The sequence below is a fragment of the Chrysochloris asiatica genome, unplaced genomic scaffold, assembly GCF_000296735.1.
Source record: "Chrysochloris asiatica unplaced genomic scaffold, ChrAsi1.0 scaffold00066, whole genome shotgun sequence".
Taxonomy (NCBI): domain Eukaryota; kingdom Metazoa; phylum Chordata; class Mammalia; order Afrosoricida; family Chrysochloridae; genus Chrysochloris; species Chrysochloris asiatica.
In genome coordinates this window covers 14,783,560-14,803,521 of record NW_006408584.1, presented here as the reverse complement: position 1 = coordinate 14,803,521, position 19,962 = coordinate 14,783,560, and the positions used below count along the sequence as shown (strand labels likewise).

At 37.6% G+C, this 19,962-nt stretch overlaps 1 pseudogene; it reads left to right on the top strand.

Moving 5' to 3' along the window:
- LOC102836081 overlaps positions 1-19,962 on the top strand; it is a 161,789-nt pseudogene that overhangs the window by 6,204 nt on the left and 135,623 nt on the right.

Here is a 19,962-nt window from a genome sequence, read left to right as displayed (position 1 = left end):
AGGAAGACCCCCAACGAGATGGATCAGCCAGGTGGCATCATTGATGGACTCAAGTGTGGCAGTGGTAGTGAGGTTGGCCTAGGATCGGACATTGTTTCGTTTTGCTGTGCATGGGGTCGCTATGAGTCGGTTCCGACTCGATGGCACCTGACAACAACAACATATTATCAACATATGTCTTTAAATACTGTGACTATGTGAGTAATTACTGTATTTTCATACAAATAACATGCATATTATACAGTTTAGGGCACATTTCACTGCCCCCTCACACACGGGTTTCCTGTATGCACTGTGCATGTTATATACCTGGGTATATTATTTACATGGATATGTCATTATTAAGGAGCTCTAATAGCATAGTAGTTACAAATTGGGCTGCTAACCTCAGGGTCAGCAGTTCGAAACTACAAGCTGTTCCACAAGAGAAATATGAGGCTCTCTGCTCCCATAAAAATTTACATCCTGGGAAACCCCATACAGAGTCGCTATGATTCGAAACCGACTCCACGGCACATAACAAAACAAATGTCATTTATTATAAATAATGATATTCATTAATGTATTATTATTTTAAACAAGATCCTTGATTACCTAGATCTGATCTCTTTCATCACATGGTGACAAACTTAGTGAAAGGAGTGGTTTACAGGTGTTTCATTATTCTGTAGGGATACACATTCTTCACTGGTTGATATATAAGGAAGTCAATGTGATAGGAATGCAAGTCTAGCACCGACAGTAGTATTCCAAAGACAATGAATAGATACCTGTCCCTTCGTTTTCTTTTCTTTATCATAGCTTTTTACAGGGATTGCATTTAAATAATCTAAAAAGAATGAGGGCACAAAATTTGTTCTGGGAATATTTGCACCCCATCTCAAAGCCAAAGTCACTTTCAGAAACATCCTTTATGTGTTCCATTTCATTTTGACAACTTCCATTTTTTTTTTTTTTTTTGGATTCAAACTTCATATATTCCATGTTCTGGTTATTGATGGATATTTACAACTGTTTCTCCTCATTTTGAGTTGTACCCCAATAGAAAATGAAAGTCCGGAAAACTTTATTCTATTCATGTCATAGGGATCAACTCTACTTTGAGGAGGCAGCTCTTCCCCAGTCGTATATTGAGTGTCTTCCAACCTTTGGGACTTATCTTCTGATAAATTTATATCAGACAATATTTTGTGTTATTCATGATATTTCAATATTCAACATTTTGGTGCTTTCTGACAGTGTCCCTTTGCTAATCACAAAGTTTTCAGTGATTAAACATTCATACGTAGTTTGTCACTCCTTCTTTCTAGTCTGTCTTAGTATAGAAGTTCAGCTAAAACCTACTTTCCTTGAATGAAGATTCAAACTGCCAAGATTCAAATTGCTGGCAATAGTATCTCCAGCATCCAACAACACTTAATTAATCATGGCACAACAAAATGACAACTATTTACCATTAGCATAATGTTTTCAAGATCCATCTAAGTTGTAGCATGTATTAGAAACTAATTTTTCTCTGTATATCATTTCATTGTATGTGTTTGTATGTTTGTATGTATAAGAAAACACACATATTATCTGTGTATCTATTTGTCTATTGATGAACGCTTGGGACATTTTCACATTTTTCTCCTGTGAGTAATGGTACAATAAACACTAGTGTCATCATATCTGTTAAAATTCTAACTTCCCATTATTTCGGGCTGGGGTTCTTTCAAATTCAGGTGGTATAATTGTTGGATCATAAGGTAATTCTGTATTTAAATATCTGGCAAACTGCAAGACTATTTACTATAATAGATTGTTGTTGTTGTCAGGTGCCATTGAGTCGGAATCGACTCATAGTGATCCCATGCACAGCAGATTGAAACAATGTCCAATCCTGGGCCAAACTCACTACCACTGCCACACTTGAGTTCATCAGTGCTGCCACCTGGCCAATCCATCTCGTTGGGGGTCTTCCTCTTATTCTCCGACCCTCCATCTTACCAAGCATGATATCCGTCTCCAGTGACTGTTCCCTCCTGACAATATGTCCAAAGTATGAGGGACGAAGTTTAGCCATCTTGGCTTCCAAGGAGCACTCTGGCTGCACTTCTTTCAAAACAGATCTATTGGTTATTTTGCCAGCCCATGGCACTTTTAGTATTCTCCTCCAATACCATAACTCAAAGGCATCAATTCTTCTATGATCTTCCTTATTCACTGTCCAGCTCTCGTATCCATATGAGGTTATTGAAAATACCATGGCTTGGGTCAGGCACACCTTAGTCCTCAAGCTGACATCTTTGCTCTTCAACACTTTAAAAAAGTTCCTGTGCAGCAGATTTGCCTAATGAAATACGTTCTCTGATCTCTTGACTGCTGCTTCTGTGAGTGTTAATAGTTGATCCAAGAAGAATGAAGTCCTTGACAACTTCAATCTTTTCACGGTTGATAAGAATGTTGTTTATTGGTCCAGTGGTGAGGATGTTTGTTTTCACATTGAGATGTAATCCATACTGAAGGCTGTGCTCTTTGATCTTCGTCAGTAAATGTTTTAAGTCCTCTTCACTTTCAGCGATCAAGGTTGTATCATCTGCATATCACAGGTTGTTAATAAGTCTTCCTCCAATCCTGATGCCACATTTTTCTTCATAGAACCCAGCTTCTCAGATTATTTGCTCAGCATACAGGTTGAATAAGTACGGTGAAAGAACACAACCTTGTCACAAAACCTTTCCCAATTTTAAAACATTCAGTGTTCCCATGCTCAGTTTGAACAACTGCTTCTTGGTCCAGGTACAGATTCCTCATAAGTACAATTAAGTGTTCTGAAATAGTCATACTTCGCAATGATGTCCATAGCTTGTCATTATCCATACAATCGAAAGCCTTTGCGTACAAGAGGAATTTGGCTATTACAGGAGGAGTGACTTTGTCAGTCATTGCATCCCCAGTTATCGCTGTAGTTAGTGTTGGAATTGGTGTCCCCATTATGCTGGCGTATGTCTATGGGGTTGTGCCCATTTCTCTCTGTCGTGGTGGAGGCTGTGGAGTTACCACAGCTAATGGAAAGGGGGTGAAAATTGAGTTTGATGAAGATGATCGTCCAATCACAGTGGCAGATGCCTGGCGAGCCCTCAAGAATCCCAGCATTGGGGATAGCAGCATTGAAGGCCTGACTAGTGTGCTGAGTACCAGTGGGAGCCCTACAGATGGACTCAGTGTTATGCAGGGCCATTATAGTGAAACAGCCAGCTTTGCAGCCCTCTCCGGGGGCACACTGAGTGGTTGCATTCTTTCCAGTGGCAAAGAGAAATACAGCAGGTTAGAAGTCCAAGCCGATGTCCAAAAGGACATTTTCCCCAAAGACACAGTCAGTCTTGGTGCAATTAGTGACAACGCAAGCACTCATGTTATGGCCGATTCCATAATCAGTTCCTACAACCCACAGGACAGGTTTAGCAGACTATCCCCCATGCATGACTCAGCAAAGTGGATTTTGTCTCCACAGAAAGTGCAACAGTATGGAAATGCAGGTGGACATCGAAGCAAAGCCAAGTCACTATCAGCTGGTGAGCTGAAGCAACACAGAGGACTTGCTCCATGTTCATTCACAAATGGCAGAGAATGAAGAAGAAGATAGTGGTGATGGAGGTGGCGGCAGTGAAGAAGATCCCTCCAGCAAATGCCAATGCTGTGAACAGAAAGACTGCCTGGTCAGCAAACCTTGGTACATCAGTCTAGCCCAGTATGAGAGCATCCGCAGTGACCTGGAGAGCTGTGATACACAGTCAGACGATGTACCAGACATCACCTCCTTCTTCATGTATGATGTTCTTGATGTCATCCTACAACTCTTCTGGTCTTTGATCTTTAGTGTTGATTAGTAAGAGTTACTTATATATTCTTTTTTTTTTTAAGTTTTTATTGTGAGGTTTACATGGGAGAACATCAGCTTTACACTCATTCTATTGTATTTTGTTTCATTGCAATGATTACAGTCTCCTCCTTGTATCATCAAATAACCAAAGGGAGCACACCACTAGCCTGCCCCCCTGCCACCAGCACACAGCCCTTCTCCCTTCCTGAGTCCAGTGTACCCAGCTGCTCCATCTGCCACATCATTGTCTCTGTCTCCATTCCTGGTGTCACTGCCTCTCTTGTTGAGTTCCACTCTCCGTTCTTCTCACGTAATGGTCCCAGGGACCTCTGTTTTTTGGGCTGGAAAATCAATCACTGTCCTCTTTTTAAAAAAAAAAAAAATCTACCTCTATATTTCCTACCCTCACAGTCAGTCCTGATGACAATTATCACTATTTTTCCACTATTTTTCCTTTCGCCAGCCTGGTCCCAACGGATTGGAAATCATTCAGTGGTGATTCCACCTTCCCCCTTCCTGTCTGGAACTAGGCTCCCTCTTGAAAGCATGTAAGCCAGTCACTTCTTTCCTTTATACTCACCCCATTTTAGGTAGCCAATGTCTAAATTGCCTATCCCTGTCAATTCTGTGTAAAGAGGGTGGGGGAGTGATCCTCGCTGTAAAGATTTGTTCCCTTTTTTGAGCTACTACTATACTGTTGTTGTTGTTGTTGTTAAGTGCCTTCGAGTCGGTTCCGACCCATAGCGACCCTGTACAGGGTTTCCGAGGGTGTAAATCCTTACGGGAGTAGAAAGCCTCATCTTTCTCCCGCGGAGCAGCTGGTAGTTTCGAACTGCTGACCTTATGGTTCTCAGCCCGATTCGTAACCACTACGCTGTAAAGATCATCAAATCGTAGCAGGTTACTCTTTTTTTCCCCCCTCTTCTTTCTTCTTCTAGTCAAGTTCTGATCATCCAGCCATCAAAGCCCAGTCAAGAGTGTACTATCTACAAGTATGGGTGTTTTTGTGCATCTCCCGTCACTTCATATCAGCTGGATGCTTCACTTTACATTCTAATCCTTTTTGGCCATGTCACTGCCCCTGAGCCCTAGGAGTCCCTAGGTTTTGCCATACTGCTGGCCATCCAGGTCTCCACCCAGGTTCAAAGGAGTCTATTGAATGTGGTCAGACTTAGCTTACAGCTTCATTGCTTTTTTTCCCCCTCTTCCCCTTATTGGTGACCAATGTGGTCACCAGCCAGATCACATGCCTGCTCATGTATTCCCCTTGTTTCTCAGTCTTGGAAGGGGGTTTTCTCTGAGGGGTCCAGACCATTTGCCTTCATGGCTCCTGGGCAAACAGCTTACTTGTTCTTGTAGTAGTCAATCAGACTGCTGTTATTGTTTCAGATTTTTCCTGCCGGTCTTTCTTTCATGAAGTATCTTCCATTCTTCTTGCCACTCCAGGCTGGTCTACTCATCCTTTGCAGTGGAAATTTCTTACCTCAGTAGGTTCTGGATGGAGTTCTGGATTACACCTATGGTCTCGTGCAATGTAAAGGCTCCACAGGAAGCCTTTTTCACTGGGCAACTTTTAGGTCCCTTTAAGGTATTCCAATCAGTTATAGCTGAAGACGGGTTTACATGCTTTCTATTGTGATGTTCTGGTTATTCCTTTCTGCCCCCCTCAATTGTCTATTTTACAATGATAGGCAAAGGAAACCAAGATTCAAAAGACAGCCAAGCATCTTAACATTAATTCCCTCTTTTACGCCTTCAAACTATGCCTCAATCCCTTTATCCCGGAGCCCTGATGTTCCAAGGTTGCGGCACATACATCATCATTTACCTCTGTCCCACTTAGCCCATGTGAACCTGCCTAACTATTCTCCCATCAGCCTTGTTCTTCCACTCCCCTCCCCCTTCTTGTGTATTGCCTCACCAGCCCCCCACTTCCTGCACCCAAGCTATCCTGTGTCTATTCTTTAGCCTGTGCTCTATCTTCCCCTCCTTCCCTCCCCTCCTCTCATCCAATATATCCTGGTGATCAGCAAATATATATAATTTTTTTTTCCCCTTTTACTGTGGGTTCTTTTTCATAGTATTTTACAATAATGGTCCTATGCAATATTTCTCCTTTTATGACTGACTAAGTTCACTCAGCATAATGTCATCAAGATTGATCCATGTTATGCGGTGGCTTGCAGCTTCCTTGTTGTTCTTCAAGTTAGCATAGTATTCCATTGTGTATATGTACCACAGTTTGTTTATCCATTCTTCAGTTGATCGGCACTTTGGCTGTCTCCATCTTTTTGCTATTGTAAATAGTGCTGCTATGAACATTGGTGTGCATATATCTACTCGTGTTATGGCTCTTATTTCTTGTGGGTAAATACCAAGTAGAGGAATTGCTGGATCATTAGGTATTTCTATTTCCAACCTTCTCATGAAGCACCATCTTGCTTTCCAGAGTGGTTGGACCATTTTGCAACTCCACCAACAATGTAGGAGGGTCACAGTCCCTCTGCATCCTTGCCAGCATTTATTGTTCTCTACTTTTTTAATCTTTGCTGTTATTGATGGTATGAGATGATATCTCACTGTTGTTTTGATTTGCATCTCTCTGATGGCTCGTGATCCAGAACATTTCTTCATACATTTGTTGACTGCCCCTATATCTTCCTTGGTGAAGTGTTTGTTTATGTCCTGTGCTCATTTTTAATTGGGTTATTTGTCATTTCCTTGTAGAGGTGTTGTAGTTGCCTATATATTTTAGAAATGAGTCCCTTGTTTGATGTGTCATTGCAAAAGTTTTTTTTTTTTTTTTTTTTTTTTTTTTTTCCCATTCTGTGGGTTCCGTTTTTACTCTTTTGGTGAAATCTTTTGATGAACATAAGTTTTTAATTTTTTGTATGTCCCACTCATCTATTTTATTCTATTTTTGTTTATGCATTTTTCAAAATGTTTGGTAGTCTGTGTATTCCCTGTATTAGAGCTTTCACATTTGTCCCTATTTTTTCATTGATGACCTTCATAATTTGGGTTTCACATATAGGTCTTTAATCCATGCTGAGTTGTTTTTGTATAGAGCATAAGGTAAAACTCTTGTTTCCATCTTTTGCATATCACTTTTCAGTTCTGTCAGCACCATTTGTTAAGGAGACTATCTCCTCCCCATAAAATATACTTAGGCAATTTGTGAAAAATCAATTGTCTGTATGTGGATGGGTTAATTTCTGGATTCTCAATTCTGTTCCATTGATCACTGTATCTTTCATTGTACCAGTACCAGGCTGTTTTGACCACTGTAGCCATGTAGTAGATTTTGAAATCGAGGAGTGAGAGGCTTCCAATCTTGTTCTTCTTCTTGAGCAGTGCTTTGCTTATTCTGTGTCTCTTTCCTTTCCATACAAATTTTGTAATTGTCTTTTCCATCTCTTTGAAGGATGTCATTGGAATCTGGATTGGGATTGCACTGCATGTGCAAATTGTTTTGGGTTGTATTGACATTTTCACGATGTTGAGTCTTCCTATACTGGAACATGGTACGTTCTTCCACTTTCGTAAGTCTCTTTTGGTTTCTTGTAGTAGTGTTTTGTAATTCTGTTTTTATAGGTCCTTCGTTTCTCTGGTTATGTTTATTCCTAAATATTTCATCCTTTGGATGGCTATTGTAAATTGTATTTCTTTCCTAATGTCTTTTTCAGCACTGTCATTGTTACTATAGAGGAATCCAACTGATTTTTGTATGTTGATCTTATACCCTGACACTTTGCTGTATCTTCCAATGATGTCTAATAGCTTTTTCACTGAGTGTTTAGGGTTTTCTATGTATAGGATAATATCGTCTGCAAATAGAGAGAGTTTTATTTCCTCTTTGACAATGTGTATGCCTTTAATTTCCCTATCTTGCCGTATTGCTCGGGCTAATACTTCCAAAACAATATTGAAAGGGAGTGGTGACAAAGGGCATCCTTATCTGGTTCCCGTTCACAGAGGGAAAGCTTTCAGTTTTTCTCCATTGAGAGTGATATAGTCTGTTGGATTTGTATATATGCTCTTGATTATGTTGAGGAATTTCCCTTCAATTCCTACTTTATTGAGTGTTTTTATCCGGAATTGATTTTGGATTTTGTCAAATGCATTTTCTGCAGCAGTTGATATGATCACGGGGTTCTTTTCCTTTTTCTTATTTATGTGGTGGATTACATTCATTGTTTTTCTAATGTTGAACCATCCTTGCATCCCTTTTATGAAACCCACCTTGTCATGATGAATTATTTTTTTGATGTGCTGCTGGATTCTGTTGGCTATGATTTTGTGGAGAATTTTGTGTCTATGTTCATGAGAGGTATTGGTCTATAGTTTTCTTTCTTGGTGATGTCCTTCCTTGCTTTTGGTATAAGGGTTATGCTTGCCTCATAAAATGTATGAAGTTTTCCGTCCTCTTCTATATTTTCGAATTTGTTGGAGTACAACTATTTATAGTATTCTCTTATTATAGTTTTGATTACGTTTGATTCATTATGAAATCACCCTTGTGGTTTCTTATGCCAGTTATTTGTATCTTCTCCCTCTTCTCTTTTGTTAGGTTTTCAGTGGTTTGCCAATTTTATTAATCCTTTCAAAGAACCAGCTTCTTGTCCTTTTGATTCTTTCTATAGTTTTTCTGTTTTCCATCTCATTTATTTCTGCTTTTATATTTATTATTTTTTCATCTTTTGGTGACTGTAGGTTCTCTCTGTTGGTCAGTTTCTTATTATTTGAGATGTTGTGTTAATGTGTTAACTTTGGATCTTTCCTCTTTTTGGATGTGCACATTTATTGCAATAAATTGTCCTCTCAGCATGCATCGCTTTTGCTATGTCCCAAAGAATTTGGTATGTTGTGTTTTCATTCTCATTTGTTTCTAGGAACTTCATGAATTCATGTTTAATTTCTTCTTTTACCCAGTTGCTTTTCAGCAGGTTGTTGTTCAATTTCCATGTATTCAACTTTATTTCCTTAATTTTCTTGTTGTTGATTACTAGTTTTATAGCATTGTGATCTGAAAAGATGCTTTGTAGTATTTTGATATTTTTAAATTTATGGAAGCTTACTTTGTGACCTAACACATGGTCAATTCTGGAGAATGTTCCATGTGCACTGGAGAAGAAAGTATATTGTGCTCTTGTTGGGTTGAACTCTCTGTACACATTTATGAGATCAAGTTGGTTGATTGTGCTGTTTAGTTCCTCTGTAATTTTGTTGAGTTTCTTTCTGGTTGTTCTGTCCTTTTTCGAAAGTGGCATATTGAAATCTCTCACTATAATTGTAGATTTATCTATTTCTTTTTTCAATTCTAATATATTCTAGTATATATTGGTGTTTTTCATTGGGACTTAGATATTTATTATGGTTATATTGTCTTCCTCAATTGACCCTTTAATAATGAGATAGTTTCCTTCTTTATCTCTTATGCTGGTTTTGGTCTTAAAGTTTACTTTAATCAGAGATTAGAATAAACAGAGTTTATTGTTGCAGTTGTTGTTGTCAGGTGCCATCGAGTCGGAACCGACTCATAGCGACCCCATGCATAGCAGAACGAAACAATGTCCGATCCTGTGCAGTTAGCTTGGTATTATTTTTTTCCATCCTTTAACTTTTAGTCTGTTTTTGTCTTTGTGTGTTAAGTGTGTCTCTTGGAGGAAACATATTGAAGGGTCTTGTTTTCTTATCCAATCTGCCACTCTCTGTCTCTTCACTGGTGCATTCTATCCATTGACATTCAGTGCAATTATCAATAGGTATGAATTAGCTGCCATTATATTAATTTTTTGGTAGTGTTGTTTGCTACTTTGTTCTGCATGCCTTCGTGTGTGAGTTTGTGTTTTTTGTGCTATTTCTGGTTGGTTTCTTCTTAGTTTTCAGGTTTGCTTGGAAGTTCATTATCATGGTAAGTTCTGAAGTATTAACTTTCTTTGGGTTACCTTTTAGTCTATTAACTTTTCTCTCCATTTAAGAGCATCTATTGTATCCTGTAATCTACCTGACATCCTCACCACCTGGATCTACATTTATTCATTTTTTTACATTAATGTTATTTTGATCTTCGGTTGAGCTCCTAGCTCCACTGAATTCATTGCTGTAGTTTTGCTCTGTTCTGAACTCTGCTATCTGTTGACTGAGTTCCAGGTAGTGTTGCCACGCCTGTCAATCTCTGGTTGTTGTCTATTCTTGTTGGTTTTTAGTCCAAAGAACTCCCTTTAGGATGTTTTGGAGTGCTGCATTTTTTTTTTTTACAAAATCTCTTAGATTCTATTTATCCTGGAATATCTTGATTGCACCATCATATTTAATTGACAGTCATAAACAGCCGCCAACCTCTTTATCTCTGTGCCATGGTAAAACTGTGGGGTCAGCACTGGATTTTTTTTGTGGGGGTGTGCACTCACCTGCCTGAAGGCATCTGGGCTGGGCAAAGAAAGCATGACAGGGAAGAGGAGGAAAAAGTTTTAGAATCCCCCGCACTTCCTTTTGCAAATGTCATTGTACTGCTTTTAACACTGGTTCCCTGTGCCACCATTCTAGCTTAGCCCCACTCTCTGAACTCTGTCTGGGCTTGGTGGCCACAGAGCAGTCCCATTTTGAGTGATTCCTAAATCACAGTATTTTCCTTTGTATCATGATTTTCCCACTTGTATGTGTGGGAAACTGATGCCCTGGACCTTATGCTAGATCTAGAGTTCTGGTGTGGTTCCATGAGCATAATTTTCTTGGGTTTTCAATCCCTCCCCAATGGAGCCTTTCTTACGTTGCTGTCACTGCTGCTGCCCTCTTTATTCCTCCCACTTATATATTTTTGATAGTAGATACTTATCAGAAAATGTTTTCTATTCTATGAATGACTTTTCACATTTTTGTTGTTCTTTTATTTGTAGATTTTATTTGCTGAATTACAGTTTGTTTATTTGTTTTTGTCTTTTGTTGTTCCTGCTTTTAATTCCATCTCCATGAATCTTTGTTATTGGAAGGTTAAACCATAAAGTTTCCAGCAATTATTGATGAAGAAGGATTTACTTCTTTTACTTTACTTTTAATTTTCTCTGTTTTACATTTTTCTTGTCTCTTATTTCCTTCGACATGATCTTATTTTGTGTTTAGCTGTTTATATTTACTTATTTATTATTTGATTATTTATTTTGTAATTAGTCAGTTTGATTTCCATCTTGTTTTCTTCAGAGTATATATATATGTTTATATTTTCTATGGAAATTGCAGTTAACATGCTAATCTTATAAAACCTAGTTTAATTGATACTAACTTAATTTTAATAACAAAATCTCTGTACATTTATTTCCCCTGACTCTTTCCTTTATGTTGCTGTCACAAATGACATTTTATACCTGGTATATGATGAGGCTTTCTACTCCCGTAAGGATTTACACCCTCGGAAACCCTGTACAGGGTCGCTATGGGTCGGAACCGACTCGACGGCACTTAACAACAACAACATATAATATATAATATAATAGTATAATTCTATATGTATGTGCATTTAAAATTATTTTTTAAGTAACATTGGATATATGAATAGATTTATAAGTAAAAAATCCCAGAAAATTAGTCTTTGTGTTTGCCTGAAATTACCCTTCCCAGGGAGTCCTGGTGTGATGCTGGGGTTAATGCACTGGACTTCAAAGTTGGTTTGAATCATAAGGTTGGTGGTTCAAGCTAACCACCAGCTACTCGGAAACCCTATACAGGGTCACCATGGATTAAACCAACTTGACAACAGTTAACAACAACCCTTAACCCTTACTGCAGATCATTATTTCCAAACGTATCTTCAAGTCGTTGTCTAGTGTTCTTTCATTTTAATTGGTAAACCTACTATTAGCATTTCTTGTAGTGCAGATCTAGTGACCTCCTTAACTTGTGCTTGTCTGGAGTTATCTGAATTGTTTTCTTATTTATGAGCAACATTTTTTCCATGTGCAAAATACTTGGTTGACATATTTTTTAAAAATATGTCATCCTACTGCCTTCTGGCCTGTTTGATTTCTGAGGAAACAAACTAAAAAGTAGTTGCTGTCAAACTGATTCAGACTCATGGTGACCTCATGTGTTTCAAAGTATAATTCTGCTCTCTTGGGTTTATAATCGCTGTGACCTTCTAGAAGCAGGCATTTCTCGATAGATTCAAACTGCCAATCTTTTGGTTAAAAGCTGAGTGCTTACCATTTAATTCACCCAAACTGCTGCTTAATTTTATTGAGGATCCCTGTATACACACTTTGATTCTCTCCTACTGTTTTCAAATGATCCCTTTATCATTGACATTCAAGAGTTTGAATATAATGTGTCTGGTGTAGATCTTTCAATTTATCCTTCTTGAAGTTTGTTGAGATTTTTAAATGTACATATTCCTGTATTTCTCTAACTGGATATTAGATGCCCTTATTTCTTCAAAAGGTGCTCTGCTATTATGCTACCTTTATGAATACCAAGGAAGCTGCATGCCACTGCATAACATGGATGAGCCTTGAGGACATTATGCTGAGTGAAATTACTCAGTCACAAAAGGACAAATGTTGCATAAGATCATTTTTGTGAAAGCTTAAGAAGAAAAGACACCCATACTAAAATGGAAAAAAAAAGTTATTTGTTGATTATCTGGACTTGGGGAGGGAACGTGGGGGGAGTGAGGGGGATTTCAGAGCACAGGACAGGGGATAGACACATCATAGTTCAGATGTTGGGGAGGGCATTACACAAGAAGGGGGAGGGGGTTTCAAGAACAAGGCAGATAGGGGAACACTGAAGCAGGTTTGCATGGGCTAAATGGGACAAAGGTAAATAGTGATGTATACACAACCTTGGAACAACAGTGCTCTGTGATACAGGGAACAACTGGTAGGTCCAAAGAGTGGTGAGACCTGGGGATTCCTGAGTCCATAGACAAGGGCATAGTCACATAAAAATCGAGCTGAGAGTGAAGCATCCAGCTGATATGAAGTGAGGGGAGATACACAAGAACACCCAAACTTACAAATAGTACCCATTTGACTTAGCCTCAATGGCTTGATGATCAGAACTTGACTACCAAAAGATGAAGAAAAAAACAAACAATTTTTGATAAAGGAAACAAGTGTGAAATGCTACAATTTGATAAACTTGTCTTATATTTATGAATGTGGTAGCTCAAATACCAACTGAGAGGGAAGAAGTCTTCACATCAAGTATCACCCACCCCACCCCCACCCCACCCCCATAAACAAGGTTGATAGGAATGAGCAACTTAGATATAGGCTACCTAAAATGAGGGATCAATAAAGGCATGAACTGACTGGCTTACAAAGTTTCAAGAAGTAGTTTAATTTCAGAAAATGGGGGGACAGGTAGAGTCCCCACAGAATAGTTTAATCTTATCTAGATGGGTCTTGTGAAAAGAGATGGGGATAAGATTCTTATGATTCAAGAGTGAGTAATTGTTATCATGACTAATTGCAACTGTCACAACTATAAAGATAGAAGTTTTATAACAAAAATGGAGGAGGAGTTAATCTTACAGTTCAGGAGCAGAGGACCCTAGGACCATAAAGGGAGAAGAGCATGAGTGGAATGTGGGACCCTATCTAGAGAAGCAATGACACCAGAGATGAAGGGAGAAATGAGGATGTGGAGAGAAAGAGCAGCTGAGGACTCTAGACTCATGGAAAGAGACATACTGAGTGCTGGCTGCCAGGAGGCAGGCTTGCAAAATGTGCCCTTTGGTTGTTTAAATGTTTATCGTTGGAGGGTTTTTTTTAAAGTTTTATTGTGAATTATGTGATAGTTTACATGGGAGAACATTAGCTTTACATTCAACCTATCTTATTTTATTTCATTGCAATGATTACAATGCTCTGCTTGAGTTTTTTTTTGTGTATATCTTTTGCACCACCACCCCCAAACAAAACAAAACAAAACAAAACCACCCCAGAGGGAATAGAGCAAATACTGTTGAATGATGATGCACGGAGGAGATTGTAATCATTGCAATGAAACAATGAGCGTAAATCCAACGTTCTGCCATCTCTCATGTAAACTATCACTCAATTCACAATAAAAACTTAAAAAAAAAAAAAAAAAAAATTCAAGACAAAGAGGTCAGATCAGAAAGTTACAGTAAGTGACTGTGTTTTGGGATTCCAAAGTAAAATGTTGATATTTTTTCTTCACAAAACACAGGATGATTAGGAGGGCCTATTATGAGGAAGTTTTAAGAAAATTGAAATCTGTGGGGAAAAGTCAGGAAAGTTGAGCAGAGGAATTTCTTCCCCAATTATGAAAATTGTGCTCATTATCCCAGGATAGCAAGGTCTGTAATGTGAGAATTTCCTAAGGAATCCTTATCCCATCTACTCTAAGCCCTAATCTTGCCCCTTCAGACTTCTTTTTGTTCTCCAAACTATAAGAACCTTTTAAAGGAACACTATTTGAGACCTACATGGATGCCAAATCTGCATGCTTTGATGTTGTATGAATCGAAGAGTGCAAAATTCTTTGGAGAAGATATATAGAGATGGAAACAGTGCCTTTAGAAATATACAGACCTAGATGGAGAATATATAGAGAAAAAATAAATTTACGTTTTGGTGTTTTTGTTTAATAAAGTTTTCTATGATTTTGTACCAATTTTAAAAATTAAAAAGGTGCTCTGGTGACACCATGGGTTAGGCATTGGGCTGCTAACTGACAGGTTGTCAAGTCAAAGCTACCAGTTGTTCTGTGAGACAAAGATGACACTGTGTGTTCTTATTAAGATTTAGTCTCAGAAACCCTAGGAAGCATTTCTACTCTGTCCTCTATGGTTGCTATGAATTGAAATCCACTCAACAGTAGTGGATGTGTGTGTATTTTTTCAAATATTTTTTCAGTTCCTTTTCTTTCCCTCCTCTTTCTTGGACTTTCGTAGTATGTTTGCTAGTCCTCTTAGGGTCTGTTTACTGTTTTTTTCTTTTTGCTTCTCAAACTTGAACATTTCAAGTGTTCAGTCTTCAACTTGGCTTATTTTCCTGCATGCTAAAATCTGCTTTGGACCCAAACAGTGAATTACTAATTTTAGTTGTACATTTCAGCTCAAGTATTTATGTCTGGTTAATTTTGATATCTTCATTGGCATTCTCAGTTTATTCATGTACTACTTTATTGCTTTAATTCACTATTTTATTTGCTATTCTTTTGCTTTTGTTCATATTTAGTGCTTTATTTATTTATTTATTTATTTTGAGTTTTTCATTAGTAAGCTAATTTTCTTTGTTTCCAGAGAAATTTCTGTCCTCTTATGTTGTTCTTTGTAATGGTCTTCTTTTCTGTTCTTTTCTTTTTTTTTTTTTTTAATGTGTCTTGGTAATTTTGATTGAGTACTGGACACTTGAATACTATACTCTATTGCCACTGGAAATTAGATCTGCCATCTTCCTCAGGGCTCAAAAATGCTTTTATTCCCTGTGAGTGTGTGTTTTCCTTAACTGTTGCAATAATATATTTGTTTAGGGAATTCCCTAACTAATTTAGCAAAGATTGCACTTTGAATTGTGTATCTACACTGAAGTCTCCAATGCTTAGCTGTTTTTCAGCTAATAGTTTGACATAAATTATATTTCCTTGAATTCAAGGAGAGAGGAAGTATAAATCTATGCTGGTCTTTTCAGATTGGCTTTGGCCTGAGAAAATTTTAAACCCTTACCTAGGTTTCCACTGATCCTAGAGATCAGCTTGAGGTAAACATTTAGGGTCTTCTCTGGCAATTTCTGATTATGTGTCTTGCTCTAGATATGCATGTAACTTTCTCAATTCCCTCCCCAAAAGAAATTTTCCTCCTGGTTTATCTTTTCAGACTATAAAACATTGCCAAAACCACTCCCATGGAATCAATTTGGATTCATAGCAACCTTACAGGCCAGAGTAGAACTGCTCTTTACGGTTTCTGAATTGGTGAATCTCTACAGCAGCAGACAGCCTCTTCTATCTCTCACAGAACAGCTGGTGAGTTTCAACTACTGACCTTGTGGTTAGCAGCTATTTTAGACTTTAGATGTTTGCATTATGCCTTAATCTCACTTTCTAGTCCCAGGCAGTGGGAGTTAGTTACAATCTAATTTAGCAGCCATTGTCTACCACCCTTTCACACTGCATAAACTCAGAGACAATTTACTTCAATTCTAACTTAACTTCAATTCTTAATATAACTCCTAGATAGTTTCAAATAAATGCACAAAGTAATTTGTGAATAAAGTATTTTTAACACCCTCAGGAACCAGAGGGCCTTCCTCTCTGGGAATGTAGGCCAATGCAGCTTTAAGATTGTGCCACATCAGGGAAAAAGTAGGGTGAGACCAAAATAATGCCAGATTGTTCCTACTTTCTTGATTTAACATTTGCCTTGTTGATATAACCCTTTGGTTAGGTTTAGAGTTCTAATGAATTTTATTTTGCCAATTTCTACCTTTGTATGCCTGCGTGTATGTGTGGAGTAATAGAACGAGGGATTGAGGAAAGCACAAAGTTGCTCATGTTGGCATCTTGCTCCATGCCTCCTCTATTATGTTTTTGACAGTTTTGTTGTTGTTGTTCAGGGCAATTGAGTAGATCCCATATCATAGTGACCCTATGTACATTGTCAGATCTGTGTTAGTCTCATAATTGCTGTGACTTTTGAATTAATTGCTGCTAAGTCCTGATGCTACGAATTTGCAAACCTTAAGGTCAGTGGTTCGAAACTACCAGCCACTCCACGGGAGAAAGATGAGGCTTTCTACTCCCGTAAGGATTTACACCCTCAGAAACCCTGTACAGGGTCGCTATGGGTCGGAACCGACTCGAAGGCACTTAACAACAACAAAGTCCTGATGTGGCACTGTGGGTTAATGCTCCAGACTGCAAAGATGTTTGAACTGCAAGGTTGGTGGTTCAAGCTCACCAGTTGCTCCTCGGAAACCCTATATAGGGTCACTATAATTCGGAATTGACTCAACAGCACTTAACAACAACAACAACAACCATGTGTAAATCAATCTCATTGACTATCTTCCTCTTTTTCCCTGACTGTTCACTTTTCTAAGCATGATGTCTTTCTTCAGGGATTGGTTCCTCCAGATAATATCTCCATTGTGGCTTCTAAGTAGCATTCTGACTAATTCATATAAATATAATTATATGACATTCACTTTGCAGGCAAGATTTGTCTCCTTCTGACTTCTTTTTGTTTCCAAATATTGATAATTTTTTTAAAGGCATCTGCTTTACTTCTGGAATTCTGGTATGGTGCTGTGGGATAATGTACCAGACTAGAAGGTCTGTTTGAAAAGCACGGTGGCAGTTCAAACCCAGCAGCTTCTCCTTAGAAACCTTATACATGGTCACTGTGAGTCAGAACCCACTTGATGGCACTTAAAAATGACATTTTTTTTTCTTCAGTTAACAATGTAACAAAGAATGCATTCATATGGTTAAATTATGAGCACCTTCAGTTATTTGTTGTTGTTGTGAAGTGCTGCCGAGTCGGTTCTGACCCATAGCAACCCTGTAAAGGGTTTCCAAGGAGCAGCTGGTGAACTTGAACTGCCGACCTTGCAGTTCAAATAGCTTTGCAGTCTGGCACACTAACCCACAGCGCCACAATCAGTTATTTAGGGAAGGGAAAAATGGCTGATATCATTGCTTGCAAAAGTATCTTTACCTTGATGGAGCTTATGTTGAGAAATAAAGTTTATATTTTTAACTTTTACTGTTCCACAAAGTATTTGAAAAACCTTGTAAAATTTTATATAATAAATCAAAGTTGTCCATAGAAATTATGACAATTTATAGCTTTATGAACAGATAAGACTGAGTTTTCTAATAATACCAGAGTTATATTCCCTTTTTATTACAATTGTGTAGTGTTAGACCTGCCACCCCTACTAAGTTAGTTTCTTTCTCAACATAAGTCCCATCAAGGTAAAGATGCTTTTCTAAGCAATGATATCAGCCATTTTTCCATCACTTAATAACTGAATGTTCTGGAAATTTAACCATGTGTATGCATTCTCTTTCACATTGTTTACATTGTATGTTTAGTTATTAAATATTTTGTTACTATAAAAAAGAGAAGATATGCAGGTTCCTAATTTTATTTATGCTTAATGTATTCTTGTTCTACCAAAATAAAACAATATACCATCTGATAAACAAATAATTTATCTCAGTTAAGTCTAAGGAGTCCTGGAGTGGTGCTGTGGGTTAATATGCTGGATCACAAAATCAGTTTCATCTGCAAGGTCAGCGGTTCAAGCTCACCAGCCTCTCCTTGGAAACCCTATACAAGATCACTATATATATATAATATATTAATATTTATACTTATGAGTCAGAACCAACAGCAACATGAAGTCTAAGGAATAGTCCCATGTTTACTATCATTATATAGGTCATTGTTAACTTGATAGTGTTTGACAGGTCTCTCACTACACAATTGTTAGAAAAACAAAAAGTTTCCTATGATAAGCACTGTACTGTTAATCACTTGTTATGTGTTGGCACCAACTCGATGGCACCTAACAACAACAGTGATGTTCAAAGTCATATTTTGGCTCTTGTGGACTTGCTTTAATTTTCTTCAGCTTCAGTGTGAATTTGCATATAGCAATTGATGGTCTGTTCCAAAGTCTGCCCTTGGACTTTGATTATATTGATCTTTTCCATCAACTGTTTCCACAAAGGTAGTCAATTTGATTTCTATGTTTTACATCTGGTGAGATCCATGTGTATAGTTGTCTTTTATGTTGTTCAAAAAAGGTATTTAAGATGAACAATTCAATGGTCTTGAAAAAAATCTATCATGTGATTCCTGGCATTATTTATATCAAAAAGGCCATATTTTCCATCTACTGATCCTTCCTCCTGTTTTTCCAACCTTTGCATTCCAATTGCCAGTAATTATCAATATATCTTTATTGCATGTTTGATCAATTTCACTGTGAAGAAGTTGGTAGAATTTTTCAATTTCTTCTTCAGTGACTTTAGTGGTTGCTGCATAAATTTCACTAATATTGGTAATAACTAGGTTTCCTTGTAGGCATATGGATATTATCCTATTACAGACAATGTTGTACTTCAACATTGCTCTATGACTGTGTTCCATTGTCAGATTAATGAATATGTCTAGCAGCCTGACATAAGAAGAGAGTAAAGATATAAAATAAGCTCAAGGGACCTATCTAAAATGAGATTGGATTTATGGACAAATGAGGGGATGATATTTTTTAAAGTTCTTATTTTTTTTATACTTCTTTGTGTAGTATATGATAGCAAAAATGAGCAGAGAGATTGAAGATCAAAGATTTTTATTTTCACTCCTATTGGGAAAAGAAGTCAATTGGAGGAATTCTAATTTACTAAGAAGTCAAACATTCCTTCTGGGTGCTTAAAGTTCTTCTATTCTAATAATTTTTGCTTCATTCATTCAGTTGTAATGATTTACATATGCAAATATTTATAACTGTCACTTTTTTATACTTCATATTTTTATACAATATTTACTTATATTCTTTTTACTGACTAGTTTGCTATTGTTGTTTTAGACACCATTGAGATCATTGCAACTTATAGTGAGCCAATGTACAACAGAACAAAAACATTACCTGTTCCTGCGCCATCTTTACAATAGTTCCTATATCTGAGTCTACTTTTGAAGCCATTGTGTCAATCTATCTCATTGCAGGTCTTCTTCTTTTCTGCTGACTCTCTACTTTATTACGCATGATGTCCTTCTCCAGGGACTGGTTCCTCCTGATAACATATTCAAAGTACATGAGATAAAGTTGTGTCAGCCTCACTTGTAAGGAGTACTTTGGCTGTTCTTCCCAGAGTTTAGCTTACATCTGTCTAGAATTCTTTTGCCTCTTTTTGTGGGATGACATTAGGAACTCCATATAGGAAGAAAACAAAAGGTCATTAAGAAGACAAGAAAGAAGGAAAACACCAAAAGGGATGTCAAAAGAGACTCTGAAACTTCCTCTCCAATAAAGAGATGCTAAAGCAAATGAAAAAAAAATAAAAGGTAAAAGAGCTGAATAGAACATTTTAAAGGTCTGCTCAAGAAGACAAAGTCA